The sequence below is a fragment of the Callithrix jacchus genome, chromosome 10 (genome assembly GCF_049354715.1).
Source record: "Callithrix jacchus isolate 240 chromosome 10, calJac240_pri, whole genome shotgun sequence".
Lineage (NCBI taxonomy): Eukaryota > Metazoa > Chordata > Mammalia > Primates > Cebidae > Callithrix > Callithrix jacchus.
Window position 1 is genome coordinate 74993393 of NC_133511.1, and position 20105 is coordinate 75013497.

Below are 20105 nucleotides of genomic sequence, written 5' to 3' on the forward strand. Positions count from 1 at the left end.
GGAATTTTTGGAGATAAACTAGCTCTGTCCAGATCCCAGAAGGGTGTTTTCCTTATTATGCAGTAAATGGAAATGGCTGCAGATATTTTAAGCAGAAAGGTATATAATAGAGAGATCTAAGAGCTTACAACATGATGGGAAGAGCTGGAAGGGTGAGCTCTAGACTGGCCTTCAGGAAAGATTTTTAGGAGACAACAGAACTGACTCAGCTGGGAAGCCACTATTTCTCAGCAACCAGGGGACAAACTTCAAGAACTCACTGAGTATTTATGAATTCAGACATCTGAGCTTGAACTCGGTAACTTGTTATCTATGTAACCTTGGAAAAATTACTTTTATTCTCAAGATTCAAGACAAGGAACTTGGCATCATAGCCACTGCTTCTCTGTAGCTATAATCTGGTTAATAGATTAATCACCACAATCTTTTTTTGTAAGCAAAAACAAAGCAAAAAGCAATTTGGAAATAGCCTCTGCCTCACCTATACTTTTCAAATCTCACCTGAGTACATTTCACTGGCAGAAAGTCATTCATGTCCAGAACCCTAGCTGCAAGGAGCTTAGAAATGCCATTTTTAAGCTTCTCAGGCTCTCAGTACAGAAAGGTATATGAGAAACAAATTTATCACAGAAAGTCATTTTCTTGGAAATTGGGAAACCTCAGCCAACACCTGTTTGTCTGCATAGGCTCCAAGCATAGTCACGAGTTTACACTCATGCTCACTGGAAGATGTAGTAGGCATTTGGTTGCCTTATAAGTATGTATTACTTCTCTCTTTCTAATAATGCCCAGCTCTTCATTTATTAATTTCATTCAGGTATCTACCGCTCCTCTAAGCAACACGTGTCTTCAGAAAACTGACCCCAATTCCAGCTCCAGGAGTAGAACTTAATTAAATTAGCACATTCCATCTTCCTGCCCACAGACATTGGTCTAAGGGTAGGCATGTTAACAAAGCCAGAATTGTGGAGAAGCAAGAATTCAAGAATCTTGCTTGAATTGCTGACACAAAAGCACTCTCACATGTGCTTGATGTAATCAAGAAAACAAGTAGTCCTTGCTTCTGTCTTGCTACCACGGATGAAGCCAATCTGAAGACAAAGCTCAGACACAGAGGAGGGAAGAGCCTGGAATCTCAGAGAAATTGAATTGGGCTCTGCTCAGACCTTACCTGAACTTTACTATACCACCGAAAAATGTAATAGAAATAAATTGAGGAACAGGTTTAGTAGCAGCTGAAGTGAATTGGAAAACAGATCAGAAGAAAATATCCACAATGAATAACCAGATTCATGGAAAGGCAAAAGGATTGAAAATACAGACATTAACATAAAAGACATACAGAATACAGTGCTAAGGTCTAATATATGTGTAAATGAAATCTTGGAAGGACAGGAGAGAAAATGTGAAAAAGCAGTATCTAAAGAAATAGTGAATGAAAAATTTCTAAAACTGACAAAAGACAAAGCCCCAGATTCAGGACATACTGTGAAACCCAAGTGAAATAAATACCACATTCAGGCAAATTATAGTAAATTGCTAAAAAAAAAAAAAAGACAAAGAAACAATCTTAAAAACAGTAAAGAATAAAGAGATTACCTTGACTGGAATAACAACAATGAGGCTTCTCAGTGGAAACTGTAGAAGCCAGAGACAATGGAATGTTTTTAAAGTTCTGAAAGACAGTAAGTACTAACCCAGAATTCTATACCCAGCTAACATGTCCTTCTAAAAGGATGAGGTGATTTAACTCTAGCAAACCTGTTAATGGAAAACACTAAAGGGTGTTGTTCTTCAAGCAGAAGAACACAGGCATTCTAGACACAGGTATAAATGAAGAACATCAGAAAAGGGGGAAGGCTAGGTAACTATTGCATTTAAAAAATAATAATGTAATAATATCTAATGGTTTTAAATATATACATTTAATATTATTACATATTTTTATTTATACATATTTATTGTTGTAAATAATATATAAATATATGTGCATACATATAGAGAGAAAGAATTAAAATGTATAACAACAGTAATATATAAGTCCAGACAAGGAATGAATTTATTCTAAATGTTCTTACATTGGCTGGAAAGATAAAGAGTAATAATTTAGAAGAGACATTGATAAGCCATTGCATATTATAATTTCATGGGTAACTACTAAAAGAAGAGTAAAGGAATAGAATTACCAAGCTAACAGAAGGGAAAAATAAAACAATTGAAGAACTCAAAAAATTGAAATTACACAGATTATATAATTGTGTCTTAGAACACAACTTTAGTTAAAATTAGTAACAAGAAAAAGAACAGCAAATTAAACCCAAGGAAACAACCCATGTAATCACACCACACTGGCATATTAAAAGAGAAAAAAAGTTCATAATTATTCAATAGGGGCACAAAAATCTAATAAAAGTCTACATCCATTCATGATAATAAAGCTTAGCAATCTAAAAGTAGAAGGAACTTTCTAAATCTGATAAAGAATATTTTCCCCAAACCTATAGCAAACTCACATTTAATGGTGGAAACTTAAAAGCTTCTCCTCTGCAACAGAGAACACAGTAGAATGCCTGCTATCATCACTTCAACATTGTACTAGAAATCCTAGTTAAGTCAATAAGACAAGAAAAAGAAATTAAGTCTAAGGGTTAGAAAGGGATAAAAATGAATTATTCACAAACAACATCAATGTGGATTTAGAAACTTTTTTAAAGCACAGGCATACCTCAGCAATACTGTGGGTTCAATTCCAGACCACCACAATAATATTACAATAAAGTGAGTCACACAAAGTTTTTGATTTTTCATTGCATATAAAAGACATGTTTGTGATGCCATGCTTTGTTTTTGGAACATTATTATTTTCTCTTCTTTCCTTAAAGAGCAGCACTTAAAAAATCAATTATTTAGTTTTGAAAGAGCCCCGTGGCATTTTAACTATATAAAATTAGTCATGATGACATTAAATCCTAATTTGGGAACCTTTCTGATAAAACCATTGTGCTCCTCTGGAATGGCTAGAATAAGAACACTACCTTGGCAGACAGCTCTGTAGTGATTAACACTTATGTCATCCTGAAGCAGTGATTACCTCTGATCTCAGTGTGATCTTGCCTGAAGATTTCCCAGTGAAGGGAAAAAAAAAAGATTCTGCAATATTGTCAAAAATAATGGTATTGTCAGAAGTAATGGTCTCTGAAAGTCTTATCTCATACTTAGCACAATTTTTTTCAGCTTCAGTCTCTAAGGCAAAATGTACCTCTCAATGCTATGTATTATTTTATTTCTTACTGTTTTTTTATGTTGAGAGAATGAAGGGTAAAGTAAAAGAGGTTTTAACATTTAAAAGTAAAGCATTTTTTAAAAGTTATGTTTGGCTGGGCATGGTAGTTCACACCTGTAATCCCAGCAATTTGGGAGGCTGATGTAGGTAAATTACTTGAGTTCAGGAGTTCAAGACTAGCCTGGGTAACATGACAAAACCGTCTCTATAAAACACAAGTCTAGAGTACAGTGGCACGATCACCACTCACTGCAGCCTCGAACTCCTGGGCACAAATGATCCTCCTGCCTCAGCCTCTCGAGCATCTGGGACTATAGGTGCATGCCACCACACTCAGCCAATTTTTTTAAAAATTGTTTTTGTAGAGAGAGATTCTCGCTAAGTTGCCTAGGCTGGTCTCAAACTCCTGGGCTCAAGTGATCCTCCCATCCTGGCCTCCAAAGTGCTGGAACTTCAGGCATGTGCCACTGCCCCCAGCTGAAAGTAAAAATTTAAAGGTACTATTTATAATAGCATAAAAAATAGTGAGTACATTTGGGAAAAATATAATAAAATATGTTAAAGATCTCTACCTAGGAAACAATAAGACATTAGAGAATTAAAGAAGATCTAGATTAATGAACATAACATATTAATGGATTCAAAGACTCAATATTGTGAAGATGCCAACATTTCCCACATTGATCAACAGATTAAATACGATCTCAATAAAAAAGATTAGCAGTTTTGTTCATGGAAATTGACAAGCTGGTTCTACAATATATGGAAATGCAAAGAATAAAAAACAGTTAAGACATTCCTGATAAAGAAGAACAAGATGGAAACACTATTTAAGTATCAAGACTTATAAAGCTATAGCAATTAACTTTGATATTAAGGCACACAGGCAAACAAATAGACCAACCCCCTTTCTGTGGGTCCAAAAAGGGACCCACATATTTAGATCCTTTTTTTTTTTTTTTTGAGATGAGGTCTCACTCTGTTGCCCAGGCTGGAATGCAGTAGCGCCATCTTGACTAACTGCAAACTCCATCTCCTGGGTTCAAGTGATTCTCCTGCCTCAACCTCCCAAGTAGCTGGGATTACAGGCATGCACCACCATGCCCAGCTAATTTTTTTATTTTTAGTAGAGATGAGGTTTCACCATGTTGGCCAGGCTGGTCTTGAACTGCTGACTTCAGGTGATCTGTCTGCCTTGGCTTCCCAAAGTGCTGGTATTACAGGCATGAGCCACCATGCCCAGCCTGGACCCTTCATTTTTGAAAAAGGTAGTGCTTCAGAGTACTGGAGAAAGGGCAACCCTTTCAGTAAATGATATTGGGTCAACTGGTTAATTTTTTTCTTTAAGTTTTTCTTCTTTTTACCTACTGTCTATTTCTTACATGTTTTAGCCATTAGATATCCATATTTTAAAAAGAAACTTTAACAAAACACCATATACGTTAAAAAAAATCAATCCAGGTGGATTATTCATCAAAATGTGAAGGGAAGAACAATTAATCCTCTAAAGGTAACATCTTTATGACCTTTCCTATGGTAAGGAAAGATTTCTTAAATAGGACTCAAAAAACACTAACCATAGAAGAAAATATTGGATTACATCAAAATTTAAAACTTCTATTCATCAAAATTCACTATTAACAGAGTACAAGCAAACCAGAGTGAAAGACACCGTGATATGTATTACCAACTAGTAGTTATATCCAGAATATAGAAAGAACTATTATATGTCAAGAAGAAAAATTCTGAAAAACTAACAGAAAAATGGGCAAGAAACTTAAATGGGCACTTCATCAGAAAAGATATCCAAGTAGCCAATACACATATGAAAAAACGTTCAACACCATTAGTCATCATGGAAATGCAAATTAAAAACCACAAGAAGATACCATTGGATTCCCACCAGAATGGATAAAAATAAAAAGATTGATGATATCAAGTGTTGTCCAGGATGCAGAGCAAGAAGAGCACTCATATCATGCTGGTGGGAGTGAAAAGTGATACAACCACTCTAGAAAAGAGTTTGACACATGCTACCTGCCAGTAATTCCTCTCCTATGTATATACATGCCCAGCAGAAATGTATGCACACTTGCACAAAAAACTCTCAAAGAATGTTCTTGGCACCATTATTCATAATAATCAAAGACTGGTAATAACCCAAATATCCATCAACAGCAAAACAAATAAATAACTTTATATTACATGGTATATTCAAACTATTCACCAATTAAAATTATTGAACTTCAGCCGACCATGGTGGCACATGCCTGTAATCCCAGCAATTTGGAAGGCCGAGGTAGGAGGATTGCCTGAGCTCAGGAGTTTGAGACTAGCTTGGACAACATGGTAAAACCCATCTCTGCAAATATAAAAGTTAGCCAAGCATGGTGGTGCATGCCGATAGTTCCAACTACTTGGGAAATGGAGGTGGGAGGACCACTTGAGAGGCTGCGATGAGCCGAGATCATGCCGTTGCTCTTCGGCCTGGGCAACAGAGACCCTATCTCAAAAATTAAAAAAAATAAAATTAATGAATGTCAGCTACATTTTTAAAAATGAACAATTTCACAAAGTCAACATTGAGTAAAAGAATACACACCACATGATTCCATTTGTAATAAGTTCAAGAATAGGCCATTAGCTCTCAAAGTGTTGTCTTGGGCCAGCAGCATCAGCATCACCTGGTAGCTTGTTAGAAATGAACATTCTCAGGTTCTACCCCAGACTTACTGAACCAGAAACTCTGAGAGTATGTCCCAGAAACATGTTTTAACAAATCTTCCAGGTGATTCTGTTACACACTTAGGTTTGAAAATCACTGGAAACAACAAAATTAATTTACGGTTTTAGAAGTTGGGATGTGATGGTTTAGGGAAGGAGAATGGTAAAGTGGAGCTTGGGGGCATGAGAGGGTTGTAGGGTCCCAGTACTGTTCTGTTCCTTGGCCTAGCTGGGAAGTGTTTTCAGCTTGTGATAATTCACTGACCTACGTGTACACTTGTGATTTGTGCACTTTGTTATTTATGTCTTATGTTTCACTTTTAAAAACTAAAACACTTTCTAGAAAGTGCTAGATAATAAAACTGAGGAAATCTTCCAAAAACAAATCAAAAACAAAAAAGAGATGAAAAAATGAGTGAATGAAGAGATGCAGAACATATAATATCTCAATAATAGATAATCCGGAAAGAGAAACAGAAAAAGAAAGGAAGGAAAACATCCAAGGGATAATTTAAGAAAATTTCTTAGAACTAAAGCCCATGAATTTCCAAACGAATGAAAGGGCCTATCAACTGCCTGCTTCTCCACATTGGTCAGGCTGGTCTCAAACTCCTGGTCTCCATTCAGGTGATTTGCCTGCCTTGGCCTCCCAAAGTTCTGGGATTATAGGCATGAGCCACCACACCCGGCCCCGGATTGCTATTTTTCATAGCAAATTTTATAGAACTGACTCTTTATGAGCATGTCCAACTTTCATAGCAAAACAGCTAAAAGCAAAACATGATACTTTGTGTGATCAGGTGGGTCAATTAAGATGTATCTCCACCTCCCCAGAAATTATGCCAAAGATAAGCATTTATTAAAATGAAGGGACTCTCACAATATCATGCAAATGCAAAAAGCAGACTACGAAATGATGTGCACATTAATCCTTCTTTAAAAATTAGATATAGCCAGGCATGGTGGTGGGTGCCTGTAATCCCAGCTACTGGGGAGGCTGAGGCAGAAGAATTGCTTCAACCCGGGAGGCAGAGGTTGCAGTGAGCCGAGATTGCACCACTGTACTCCAGCCTGAATGACAGAGTGAGATTCCATCTTAAAAAAAAATTAGATGTAGGAGTTTATGTGTGCATAGAAGAAAGTCTGAAGGACACACACCAAAATGTTTGGAGTTACTCTCTCTTCTTGATGGGTAGGGAAAGGGTATTTTCTTCCATTTGTTTATGTTCATAGCCCATATTTCTGCCATCTCAGTATCCTCAAGTCTTCCAGACTGAGGGGATAATGCTTTCTTTTAAGATTTAGATAAGAAATGCTAAAATCTTTATCCCATGTCTTGTGCAAAGTCCAAGGTCCTCCCCCAACATCGCTGCAAATTTCCTGGTGTTTAGTTGTCGTGTTCACTCCAATTTCCTCTTCCTGCTGCTCTCAATTTCCCTGGCATCCTGTTTTCTGCAGCTGTTCCCTTCTCTCTGTCCCTAGTTAACCCAAATATGGAACACTGCCCCTTTTCTTTGATTTCCCCCAAGGAATATCTTTTTTTATTGCATTTTAGGTTTTGGGGTACATGTGAAGAACATGCAAGATAGTTGTGTAGGTACACACATGGCAGTGTAATTTGCTGCCTTCCTCCCCTTCACCTATATCTGGCATTTCTCCCCATGCTATCTCTCCCTAACCTCCCACCCTCTACTGTCCCTCCCCTATTCCCCCCAACAGACCCCAGTGTGTAGTGCTCCCCTCCCTGTGTCCATGTGTTCTCATTGTTCAACACCCGCCTATGAGTGAGAACATGCAGTATTTCATTTTCTGTTCTTGTGTCAGTTTGCTGAGAATGATGGTCTCCAGGTTCATCCATGTTCCTACAAAGGACACGAACTCATCGTTTTTGATTGCTGCATAATATTCCATGGTGTATATGTGCCACATTTTACCTGTCCAGTTTATCATCGATGGGCATTTGGGTTGGTTCCAGGAAGGAGTATCTTGCATGGGGCACTGCTGAGGGGCCGCAGCTCTACATGGTGCTGGAGACAACTTAAAACTAGAGATGTTCTGTTCCAATGTGTCCTGGCTGTCCCTGCTTCTGGGAGATACTCACTGGATGCTCTTCTCAGACCCTGCCTCTCACTAGGGGAGAGGGATGGCCTCACGTCTGCCCCCTCCAGGCTCCACTCTGTGCCTTCAGGATCCTCACCTGCCACCAGTAGGACACAACCAAATCCTCAGGTTCTTTGTTTTCTTATGCAGAGAGTGAGGCCTCCCTCATGAAATCTGCTTCTTCTAGCAATAAGATCTTGTCTTTTATATTGGAAAGATAATCAAGAAACCTTTTGAGAGTCATTTCCTCCAACTTGAACAAGCAGCAGGAGTTGGTTCTGTCTTCCCACTCCATGAGTAATGATTGCCCATTTTCTATCATTTTGTAATGCAACTATATTCAGCAAGAGAAATACCAGCAGAAATCAGGAGTGGTTATTGTAGCAGCATCCGCGCATGAGCAAGTGTAAATGCAAAGTCCCATGGCTCCAGCAACTACCCAAAACCTCCTGCTTTGTGCCAGGCTAAGGGAATGTTCACTAGGGCAGTGTGGCAGGTGGAGACCAGGGCAGGCCCAGAGTTCCCTGGGGCTGTGAGTCCAGTGTGGGCAAGTTGGCAACAGGACTGCAAAGAGACATGTAGCCAGTACAAACGAAGTAGGACCATGCCCCAGCTGAGCATGACACCTTCCCCTTTCTTCCATATTGATATCACCTGTCCCAGGCCTGGCACAGGTGCAGCCCCTTCCCCAGAAGTCTTCCCTGAGAGGCTCCTTCTTCACCAGCTCACTATTTCTACCTAGATTCTTTTATAACCCACTCATCAGAGAAATGTAAGAACCAAACAAGTAAAAGTAAGACCTCTACAAGGAAAACTATAAAATGCTGATGAAAAAAATTGAAGAAGACACAAACAAATGGAAAGCTATCCTACTATGCTCATGGATTGGAAGAATTAATATTGCTAAAATGACTATATTGCACAAAGCATCTACAGAGTCAATGCAATCCCTATCAAAATACCAATGTCATTTTTCAAAGAAATAGAAAAAAAAAATCCTAAAATTCATATGGATCAAAAAAACAGCCAGAATAGCCAAATGATCCTAAGCAAAAAGAATGAAGTTGGCAAGCCAGGCATAGTAGCTCATGCCTATATTTCTGGCACTTTAGAAGGCCAAGGCGGGTGGATTGCTTGAGCTCAGGAGTTCAAGACCAGCCTGGGCAACAAGGCAAAACCCCGTCTTTACCAAAAATACAAAAATTAGCCAAGCATGGTGGTGCATACCTGTAGTCCCAGATACTCAGGAGGCTGAGGAAGGAGACTTGCTCGGCCCTGGGAGCAAGCTGCACGGAGCTGTGATCATGCCACTGCACTCCAGCCTGGACAGCAGAGCCAGATTCCTGTCTCAAAAAAAGAAAAATAATAAAGTTGGAGGCATCACACTATCTGACTTCAAAATATATTACAAGGCTATAAGTAACCAAAACAGCATAGTATTAGTATAAAAATAGACATGAACCAATAGAATACAAAGCCCAGAAATAAAGCTACATATTTATAGCCAACTGATTTTCAACAGAGGCAAAGAACATACACTGGGGAAAGGATATCCTCTTTAATAAGTGGTGCTGGAAAAATTGGTTATCTATATGCAAAAGAATGAAACTGGGCCCCTATTTCTCACCATATACAAAAATCCATCTTGAGTTCAAGATGGATTAAATACTTAAAAGACCTGAAGCTATAAATTACTAGAACAAAACAGGGGAAATGCTTCAGGACATTATTCTAGGCAAAGATTTTATGGCTAAGACCTCAAAAGCACAGAGAACTAACAAATAGACAAATGGGACTACATGAAACTAAAAAGCTTCTACAAAGCAAAGGAAGCTATCAACAGAGTGAAGGGACAGCCAGCTGAACAGGAGAAAGTATTTGCAAACTATTTATCTGACAAGGGACTAATATCTAGAATATGCAAGGAACTCAAACAACTCAATGAAAAAATAATAATCACATTAAAAACGAGCAATGGACACAGACAAATCACAAGAAAAGACAAAAAGAAATCAAGAAAAGACAAACAAATGTCAAGTCTGTTAAAAAAATTCTCAACATCACTAATTATCAGGGAAATGCAAATCAAAACCACAATGAGGTATCCTCTTACACCAGTTAGAATGGTTATTATTAAAAAGACAAAAATATAACAAATGCAGGCAGGAATGTGGAGAAAAGAAAACTCTTATATACTCTTGGTAGGAAATGTAAATTAGTATAACCACTATGGAAAACAGTATGAAGATTTCTCAAAAAACTAAAAATAAAACTACGGTATTATCCAGTAATCCCACAACTGGTGATCTATGCAAAGCAGACCCTCACTAGATACCAAATCTGCTGGTGCCTTGATCTTGGACTTCCCAGCCTCCAGAACTGTGAGAATAAAATTTTGTAGTAAGCCACCAGCTTATGGTATTTTTGTTCTGGCTATTTCTAAACACTTAAATCCCCTTTTGTAGGACAAAGGTTTGACAGTAGAAGTGTTATCAGGTAATCAGTCTGGAAGTGAAGACCCAACCAGAGACACAAAAGGGCTTCGAGAAACTGCAGAATTATTGGAATAGGTGTGTGTTCCCAAGGAGACTATCTTGAGAGGAATATCGCTTTGTGCGTGAAGGTAGTGTTTGCTACAAAACCAACCTAGCTGTTTCCAGTTAACCCTCTGCAGAAGAGCTACACAACCATGAAGATTGAGGAGTAGCAGTTGTGCAGTCAGGGTTTAACTTCATCTAAAAACAAAAACAAAAGTGAACACAAAGTCATGAGCTACTTATTAAGTAGGGATTTGAATGAGGTGAAGTGTTAAGTTCCAAATGTGTCCTATGTCAAAACAGCCTTGGAACCATATATTTATCTTTATCCCCAGAGCTCAGAGTTTGTGTTGGAAACAGAAGAAAACACCCAGATACATGTTTACCTAAGGGCTGTAACTTTGAGGGAATATAGTGTGGCTCCAGTGGGCTCATGGCTCAAAGGCACCCAAGTCCTTCCCAGGAGAGTCAATGGTGTCTTGCTCTTCCAGTTGCCCTGGTCTTGAGTACAGCCCTTTGATCACAGCCCTGGGGATTCCCTCCATCTCGTCACCCTGAGCCAACGCTGGAGGAGGCTGGTGAATGGCAGTTCTCAGGCCACATCCCCTGATGCCTGGCTAGAAATACATCACTTGAGGCCAGAGGACAGAGATGACTGCCCCATGCCAGGCAGTGGCCATGCGGCTCTCTCAGTTAGGGTCTAAGCAGAAGCACGGTGAGTGATTCAGAAAAGGGGATTTGTCATAAGGATTATAGGAGCTAGTGAAGAAGTCTATGGCAGGCTGTTGCCTCCGTACATAGTGGTGGCCCTGGAGTCTCTGCTGATCAGCAGGGCTGGAGGTTGCAAAGAAAGCTGCATAGAAGTAGGGAAAATGGAGGACAAACTAGAACCTGTGAGGAAAAACCAGAGCCTGTACCTGTTTCTGCCTGACCAGAATTAGTCACATGGCCCAGCCCAACTAAAAGAGCACTGGGAATATTGTGGGGAAATATATGCATATTCAGTAAGCATAAATGCCTCTCCAGCAAATATTAATTATGTGATAATATAACTGAGGGGGAAATGGAATCCATGCTTGAATGACTCTCTGAAAGGTTTCCTTTCTGGCATGTTTTTTAAATCATATGGCATGTTTTATTGCCTGAAGGAGATTTAGAGAGAATGTTTCTTTCCAGCACTCCAGACTTCCTCAAGAACAGGGCTGAGAACAGGAAAGTCCCTTCAACTTCCTTCTTTAAGGTCAAGCAAACCCTAGGCCCCATCCCTAAGAAATGTCTCCTGGAGGTAGGGTGTTCAACTCACCCTGATTTGCTCAGGACTTCCCAGGTTTTAGCACTGAATGTCCTGCATCCTGGGGAATGCGTTAGTCTCAGTTGGACACCCTGTTGAAAGAATATGAAATAGATCTAAGGACTTTGGAATAACTGAAATAATTTGAATCTATTAATTGCTGACTTTTTTTTTTGAGACGGAGTTTCGCTGTTGTTACCCAGACTGGAGTGCAATGGCACGATCTTGGCTCACCGCAACCTCCCCCTTCTGGGTTCAAGCAATTCTCCGGCCTCAGCCTCCCAAGTAGCTGGGACTACAGGTGTGCACCACCATGCCCAGCTAATTTTTGTATTTTTTTTTTTTTAGTAGAGATGGGGTTTAACCTTGTTGACCAGATGGTCTCGATCTCTTGACCTCGTAATCCACCCGCCTTGGCCTCCCTCCCAAAGTGCTGGGATTATAGGTATGAGCCACCGCGCCCGGCCAATTGCTGACATTTTTATAACAGCTTTATTAAGATATAATTCACATACCATCAGCCAGGCATGGTGGCTCACGCCTGTAATCTCAGCACTTTGGGAGGCCGGAGTGAGCAGATCACTTGAGGTCAGGAGTTCCAGACTAGTCTGGCCAACATGGTAAAACCCTGCCTCTACTAAAAAATATAAAAATTAGCTGGGCATAGTGGTACACGCCTGTTAATCCCACCTACTGAGAAGGCTGAGGCATGAGAATCACTTGAACTCAGGAGGTGGAGGTTGCAGTGAGCTGAGATCATGCCACTTTACTCCAGCCTGGGCAACAAAGTGAGACTCTGTCTCAAAAGAATAATAATAATTCACATGCCATAGAATTAACCAATTTAAAGCATACAATTCAATGGCTTTTATTACATTTATAGAGTTGTGCAAACCATCACCATGACTATCTTTGGAACATTTTTATCATCCCAAAAAGAAATCTCATATTCACTGTAGTTTCTCATCATTTGTTCCCCAGCCCAACATAACTCCTATTCTACTTTCTGCCTCTGCAGATTTGCCTATTCTGAACATTTTGTTTAAGTGGAATCATACAATATACGGTCTTTTCAAGGGTAATCCACGTTGCAGAAGTATTGGTACTTTAATTCTTTATCTGGCCAAATATCCTATTTTGTTAATTCATTCATCAGTTGATAGACACTTGTGTTGTTCCTACATTTTGACAATTATGAATAACACTCCTATGAACTTTCATGTACAAGCATTTGTGCAAACATGTATTTTCATTCCCCATGGGCTGATTCCTAGGAGTATAACTGCTGAGTTATAAACTAACTTTATTTAACCTTTTGAGGAACTGCCAGACTACTTTCCAAAGTGGCTGCAGTAGTTTACATTTCCACCAGCAATGTATGAGAATTCCTATTTCTCCATATTCTCTTTTTGCTTATAGCAATCCTGGTGGGTATAAAGTGGAATCATATCCTGGCTTTGATTTACATTTCCCTGGTGACTAAAAATGTTGAGCATCTTTTCACATGCTTATTGGTCATTTGTATATTTTCTTTGAAGAAATGTCTCTTTAGATTCTTTGCCTATTTTAAAATTGTGTTGTCTTCTTATTATTGAGTTATAAGCGTTTTTATGTTTTTTTGGATACCAGTCCCTTGTCAGATACATGAGTTACACATATTTTGTCCCATTCTGTGGGTTGTCTTTTCACTTTCTTGAAAGTCTCCCTTGAAACATAAAGTTTTTAAATTTATAGAAGTCCAATTTTGTTTGCTCATGCTTTTTTTTTTTGAGAGCCAACTGATCTTAGACAAAGCAAAGACAAACATAAAGTGGGAGAAAGACACCTTTTCAACAAATGGTGCTGGGATAATTGGCTAGCCACACGTAGGAGAATGAAACTGGATCCTCATCTCTCGCCTTATACAAAAATCAACTCAAGATGGATTAAGGACTTAAATCTAAGGCCTGAAGCTATAAAAATTATAGAAGAGAACATTGGAAAAACCCTTCTGAACATTAGCTTATGTAAGGATTTCATGACCAAGAACGCAAAAGCAAATGCAATGAAAACAAAGATAAACAGCTGGGACTTAATTAAACTAAAGAGCTTTTGCATGGCAAAAGGAACAGTCAGCAGAGTAAACAGAAAACGCACAGAGTGGGAGAAAATCTTCACAATCTATATATCTGACAAAGGACTAATATCCAGAACCTAAAATGAACTCAAATAAATCAGCAAGAAAAAAACAATCCCATCAAAAAGTGGGCTAAGGACATGAATAGACAATTCTCAAAAGACAGTTATACAAATGGCCAAGAAAGATGTGAAAAAATGCTCAAGATCACAGATTATCAGGGAAATACAAATCCAAACCACAGTGTCAAATGACCTTACTTCTACAAGAATGGCCATAATCAAAAACTCAAAAAACAGTAGATGTTGGCATGAATGTGGTGATCAAGGGACATTTCTACACAACTGGTGGGAATGTAAATTAGTACAACCACTATAGAAAACAGTGTGGAGATTCCTTAAAAAACTAACTACTGGGTATCTACTCAGAAGAAAAGAAGTCATTATACAAAAAAGATACTTGCACACACGTTTATGGCAGCACAATTTGCAGTTGTAAAATTGTGGAACCGACCTAAATGCCCATCAATCAACAAGTGGATAAAAAAATCTGCGGTATGTATATATGATAGAATACCACTTGGCCATAAAAAGAAATGAATTAATGATATTCACAGTGAGCTGGATGAAGCTGAAGACTATCATTCTAAGTGAAATAACTCAGGAATGGAAAACCAAATATCGTATGTTCTCACTGATATGTAGGAACTAAACTATGAAAATGCAAAGGCATAGGAATGATACAATGAACTTTGGGGACTCGAGGGGAAGGGAAGGGGACAAGGGATAAAAGACTACAAATAGGGTGCAGGTATACTGCTCAGGTGATGGGTGTACCAAAATCTCACAAATCACTGCTAAATAATTTACTCACATAACCAACCACCACCTGTACCCCAATAACCTATGGACAAATAAAAAATAATAAAATAATAAACTTATAGGAGTCTGATTTTGGTTTTTTGTTGTTTTCTTTTGTTTTAGTAGAGACAGGGTTTCATGTTGGCAATGTTGGGCTCTAACTCCTGGCCTCAAGTGATCCACCCACCTCAGCCTCCCAAAATGCCAGGATTACAGGTGTGAGCCACTGTGCCTGGCCCAATTTATTATTTTTTTGTAGAGATGGGGTCCCACCATATTTCCCAGGCTGGTTTTAAACTCCTGGTCTCAAGCAATCCTCCTGCTTTGGCCTCCCAAAGCACTGGGATTACAGTATGAGCCACTGTGCCCAGCTTGTTGCTTATGCTTTGAATGTCATAGCTAAGAAACCATTGCCTAATCTAAGGTCATAAAGATGTATGCCTATATTTTCTTCTAAGAGTTTAATAGTTTTGCCTCTTACATTTAGATCTTCAATCCATTTCAAGTTAATTTTTGTATGTAATGTGAAGTAGGGTCCAACTTTATTCTTTTTTTTTTTTGAGATGTAGTTTCACTCTTTTTGCCCAGGCTGGAGTGCAATGGCACGATCTCGGCTCACTACAACCTCTGCCTCCTAGATTCAAGTGATTCCCCTGCTTCAGCCTCCGGAGGAGCTGGGATTATAGGCACCCACACCATGCCCAGCTAATTTTTGTATTTTTAGTAGACAGAGTGTTTACTATGTTGGTCAGACTGGTCTTGAACTCCTGACCTTGTGATCTGCCTACCTTGGCCTCCCAAAATGCTGGGATTACAGGTGTGAGCCACCGTGCCTGGCCCTGGTTCCAACTTTATTCTTTTGCATGTGGGAGTCCAGTTGTCCTAGCATCGCTTGTTGAAAAGACTATTATTTCTCCCATTGAATTGTCTTGGCACCCTTGCCAAAAGCTAATTGACCAGAAAAGTGAGGACTTATTTATGGACTCAATTTATTCCATTAATCTATATGTCTATCCTTATGCCTATACTGCACCATCTTGATTACTGCAGTAAGCTTTGAAATAGTCAAGTACAAGTCTTCCAACTTTGTTCTTTTTCAAGCTTGCTGTGGCTATTCTGGGTCCCTTGAATTTCCATATGGATTTTAGGATCAACTTGTCAATTTGGTGCTTACTTGTCAATGGTGCTTACTTTATTTGTAGGAAAACTGAAGAAGATAAAGGTACACTATCTGGATGTATGGGCCCTACAACATTCTAAGACTAAAACCTAGCTGTCTCACTGTCCCAGATTAATGTCTACTTTGAAGTTCAACAGCATTATTCTAAATAAAGAAGTCCCCAAGAGAATCAACTAGGATTGTAAATTCAGTAAACTGAAATTGTTGCAAACAAAACCAAGCACCAATTTGAATTCAACCTTCAGATTGATTTTTGCTACAAAGCTGTACAAATCTACATGGTCTCAATGATGCTAGAGGGTTGATTTTAGCAAATTATACAACCAGTGTTGAGTCTCAGTAGTAGGCTGAGGTCACACATTTCCAGCTCTCACCAGAGGGACCTTCAAACCCCAAAACTGCATAGAGGCAGGAGTCCAAGGCCAAAAAGAATAGCTTTTACAAAGACTTGCACACGCTCTTGGCTAAAGGTTTATTTATCGGAAGGCCTGAGTTTTCTGTTTTTGGTTCTCAGTTTTAACATCAGTGAGAGCAGCAACATTTTGGGGAAGTGGAGCATAAGCATTCAAAGACTTGACAGGCCTGTGACAGCCTGTAGGGGTAGGGAAGGTAATACCTGTCCCCAAGGCCAAAGCTTACCAAGGACAAGAAGATCAGGAACCAAGATGGCAACTAATGCACAGTGTGGTCCAGTGATGCTCTTGGCCCAGCTCTGGGGTCAGGAGCAGCCTAGAGTTCTGGCTGAGAAACTCAAACAATTAATCCTGCAGTTCCGAAGTTGCTATAACTATCCAGCCTGTTTAGCTTAAGTTAAAGGTCAGACCCTATATAAACCTCCTTTTGGAAGTGGGAATCACCACAACCCCAGCCTGAGGGCCAAGGCAGAAGTGTTTAGGTCTTACTCCTCCCTGGAGAAAACAGCGGGTTTTATTTTTAGTGTCATAGAAAGTCAGGAAGGAACTTGAGTTCCAGGACTTCTCTTAAGTGTGTCAGCCAGTCCCGACTCCCTCAGAATTAGTATGAGAAAAGGAAGTTCAAAATAGCTCAAGAACATAAACACAGGTGATTGTAAGCCTGTGAGCATGGACACCCACCCCACAAATCTTAGCTTGAACTAAAGTATATATCATGTATCCCTAAGGCCTATACAACATCCTAAATACCTCTTCTTCCTCACCCTAGAACCAATCCATCACCAGATCCTGCCAGTCTTTCCACTAAAGCAATCTAGAATCCATTCCCTTCCCTCCAGCTCTACCACCACTCCTAGTCCAAGCTGTGCTCTTTTCTCCTGTGGCTATTAACTGGGATGCTCACATCCTTTCCTCAAAATGCAAATCTGAACATATCATCCACCTCCAGAAAACCCTTCCATGACTTCTCAGGTCTCTAATGGTAAAGATAAAACTCCCCAGGTAGTCTCTATGGCCCAGCACAGTTGGTCTCCAGCCACAGAGCAGGTCCCTGAGTCTTCGTAAGGTTTATCAACTGCCTTCTGGAGTACACTAGCCACCTCTTGTTTATCCTGCCCAGTCGCCATGATGCAGTTGATTTAATGGATCTATGTGCTGTTCTGTGGGATTTCCAGATTGTCCATATCTCTCTGCACAATGACTGAAGGCAAAAGAAGTTAACATAACTCTGGGGGAAAACTGCAGATGAGTATCATTTGTCTGTTCCAGACGAATGCCAACTGTTCTGATCCTCTTGTTCCATTAGAATAGAAAATAGCACATGTGAAGTTTTTAGATATCCAGTGGTGATGGTGTGCCAGAATATCCCTTTCAAAGTAAAATACAAAGTAATGCCCCTTTCATCTTTCCTACCACAAAGAAGGAAGCGCAGCACCTGGTAGGCCTCCTTGGATTCTGGAGTCCAAATTCCACCCCTAGAAATTCTTCTCTGGTGGTACAGAAAGTTGCCAGCTTTACATGGAGCCTGAAGCAGGAAAGGGCTCTATAAGATGTCCAGGCAGCTAGGCAAATAGCTTATCTTTTGGATCATACGAACCAGCAGACCCTATGGTGTTGGAAGTCTCAGTGATAGGTAAGATGCAATACGGACCTCTTTGAAAGCCCCAGTGAAATAATCACAAAGCAGGCCCCTGGGTTTCTGGAGCATGGCAGCTACAGCAGAGAATTATACCCCTTTTGAGGAACAGCTCCTGGCCTGTGACTGGGCTCTGATTTAGATGCAATGCTTGACCATCAAGTGACAATACGTCTAGACCTGCCCATGACGGACTGGGTTCAGTTAAGTCAGCCAAGTCATAGTCAGGTAGGGTCTGCAGTACTTCACTGCAAGATAGAAATGGCAACCAAGCTTGGTTTACTTATGGGTCAACTAAGCTAGCATGTGGGTAGAAGCCAAAAATGAACAGTAGCGGTGTGACAGCCATAGTCAGGGGTTTTCTTGAAAGACAGAAGCAAGGGAAAATCTCCCCAGTAAGCAGAACCGCAAGTGCTGCAGCTGCTTGTGGAAGAACTCTACACAGGAGACATGTTTCTGGGCAGTGACCAATCATCTAGCTGCTTAGAAAGAGGCTGGAAGAAAAAAATCTGGAAGCGCTAGGCGCAGTGGTTCACACCGGTACTTGGGAGGCCGAGGAGGGAGGATCACCTGAGGTGGGGAGTTCGAGACCAACCTGACCAACATGAAGAAACCCCGTCTCTACTAAAAATACAAAATTAGCCAGGTGTGGTGGCTCATGCCTGTAATCCCAGCTACCCAGGAGGCTGAGGCACAAGAATCGCTTGAACCCAGGAGGTGGAGGTTACAGTGAGCCGAGATTGCGCCACTGCACTCCAGCCTGGGCAACAAGAGCGAAACTCCATCTCAAAAAAAAAAAAGTCTGGAAGATTGAGAACAAGGAAGCATGTGGGTGGACATTTAGTAATAGGCCTAAAATGTGAAGATTCTGTATCACACATTAACACCCACCAGAAAGCATCCACCACAAAAGAGAACTAACAACTGAGTAGATTAAATGACTCAGCCACTTCATCACTGGCCATCCTGGAACTGGCACTACAGTCTCATGAATGGAACTGGTCACAGTGGCAGAGATGAAGGCTACAACATATGGGCCCAACAGCACGGACTACCACATACCAAAGCCGATCTAGCTATTGCTGCCTTGGAGATTCCAGTCAGCCAGCAGCAGAGATCCATGCTGAGTCCCAGCTATAATATCATTCCTCAAGGAGACTAGCCAGCCACCTGGTGGCAAGTCGATTGCATGAGACCCCTTCCATCCTGGAAAGGCCAGCAGTTTATCCTCACAAGGATAGAGACCTATTCTGGGATTCAGCTTGCTTTTCTGCCCACAGAACCTTAGCCAGCACCAGTATCCTCAGAAGCTTACACAGTAACTGATCCACAGGTATGTTATTCCACCCAGCATAGCATCCAACCAGGGACCCACTTCACAACGGAGGTGAGCAAGTGAGCCTGTGACAATAGGATCTACTGGTTATATATATATATATATATATATATATATATATATATATATATATACACTGCACCATCCAGAAGCTACCAACCTCAAAGAGCACCAGAATGGCCTATTTGAAGGCACAGCTAGAGCACTTGCCTGGAGGCAATAATCTGCAAGGACTGGATGCCATCCTTCAGGACCCAGCATATGCATTAAATCAGAGTTATAATCACAGCTAAATTACAGCGTCCTGCTATGTCCCCACCAGGAAGAATGCATGGGAACCTAGAGGTAGAAGCAAGAGTGGCCACACTTACCATCACGTCCAAGGACTCACTGGAGAATGTTGTGCCTCCTGTCCCTGAAACTCTAGATTCTGTAGGGTTGGAAACACTAATCCCCAAAGGAGGTATATTCTTGCTAAGGACAGAACTACACCCATTAGGTCACACTGAACCACAGAACTCTGGCTGCCACCAGGGTACTTTGGACTCCTTGTATCTAAGAACCAGTAGACAAGAAAAGAGTCACCATAGTGGCAGAGATGACTGTGCTTGAAGAGCACAAGGTGGTAG

At 40.3% G+C, this 20105-nt stretch overlaps 1 long non-coding RNA gene across 1 annotated transcript; it reads right to left on the minus strand.

The window, feature by feature from the left end:
- Nucleotides 1-1941: 1941 nt before the first annotated feature.
- Nucleotides 1942-12058, minus strand: LOC144578123 (uncharacterized). Its single transcript, XR_013523292.1, has 3 exons — nucleotides 11948-12058; nucleotides 9335-9450; nucleotides 1942-3760 (listed from the first exon to the last, which is right to left on the minus strand). It is a non-coding gene; the product is annotated as an uncharacterized LOC144578123 (long non-coding RNA).
- Nucleotides 12059-20105: the final 8047 nt, after the last annotated feature.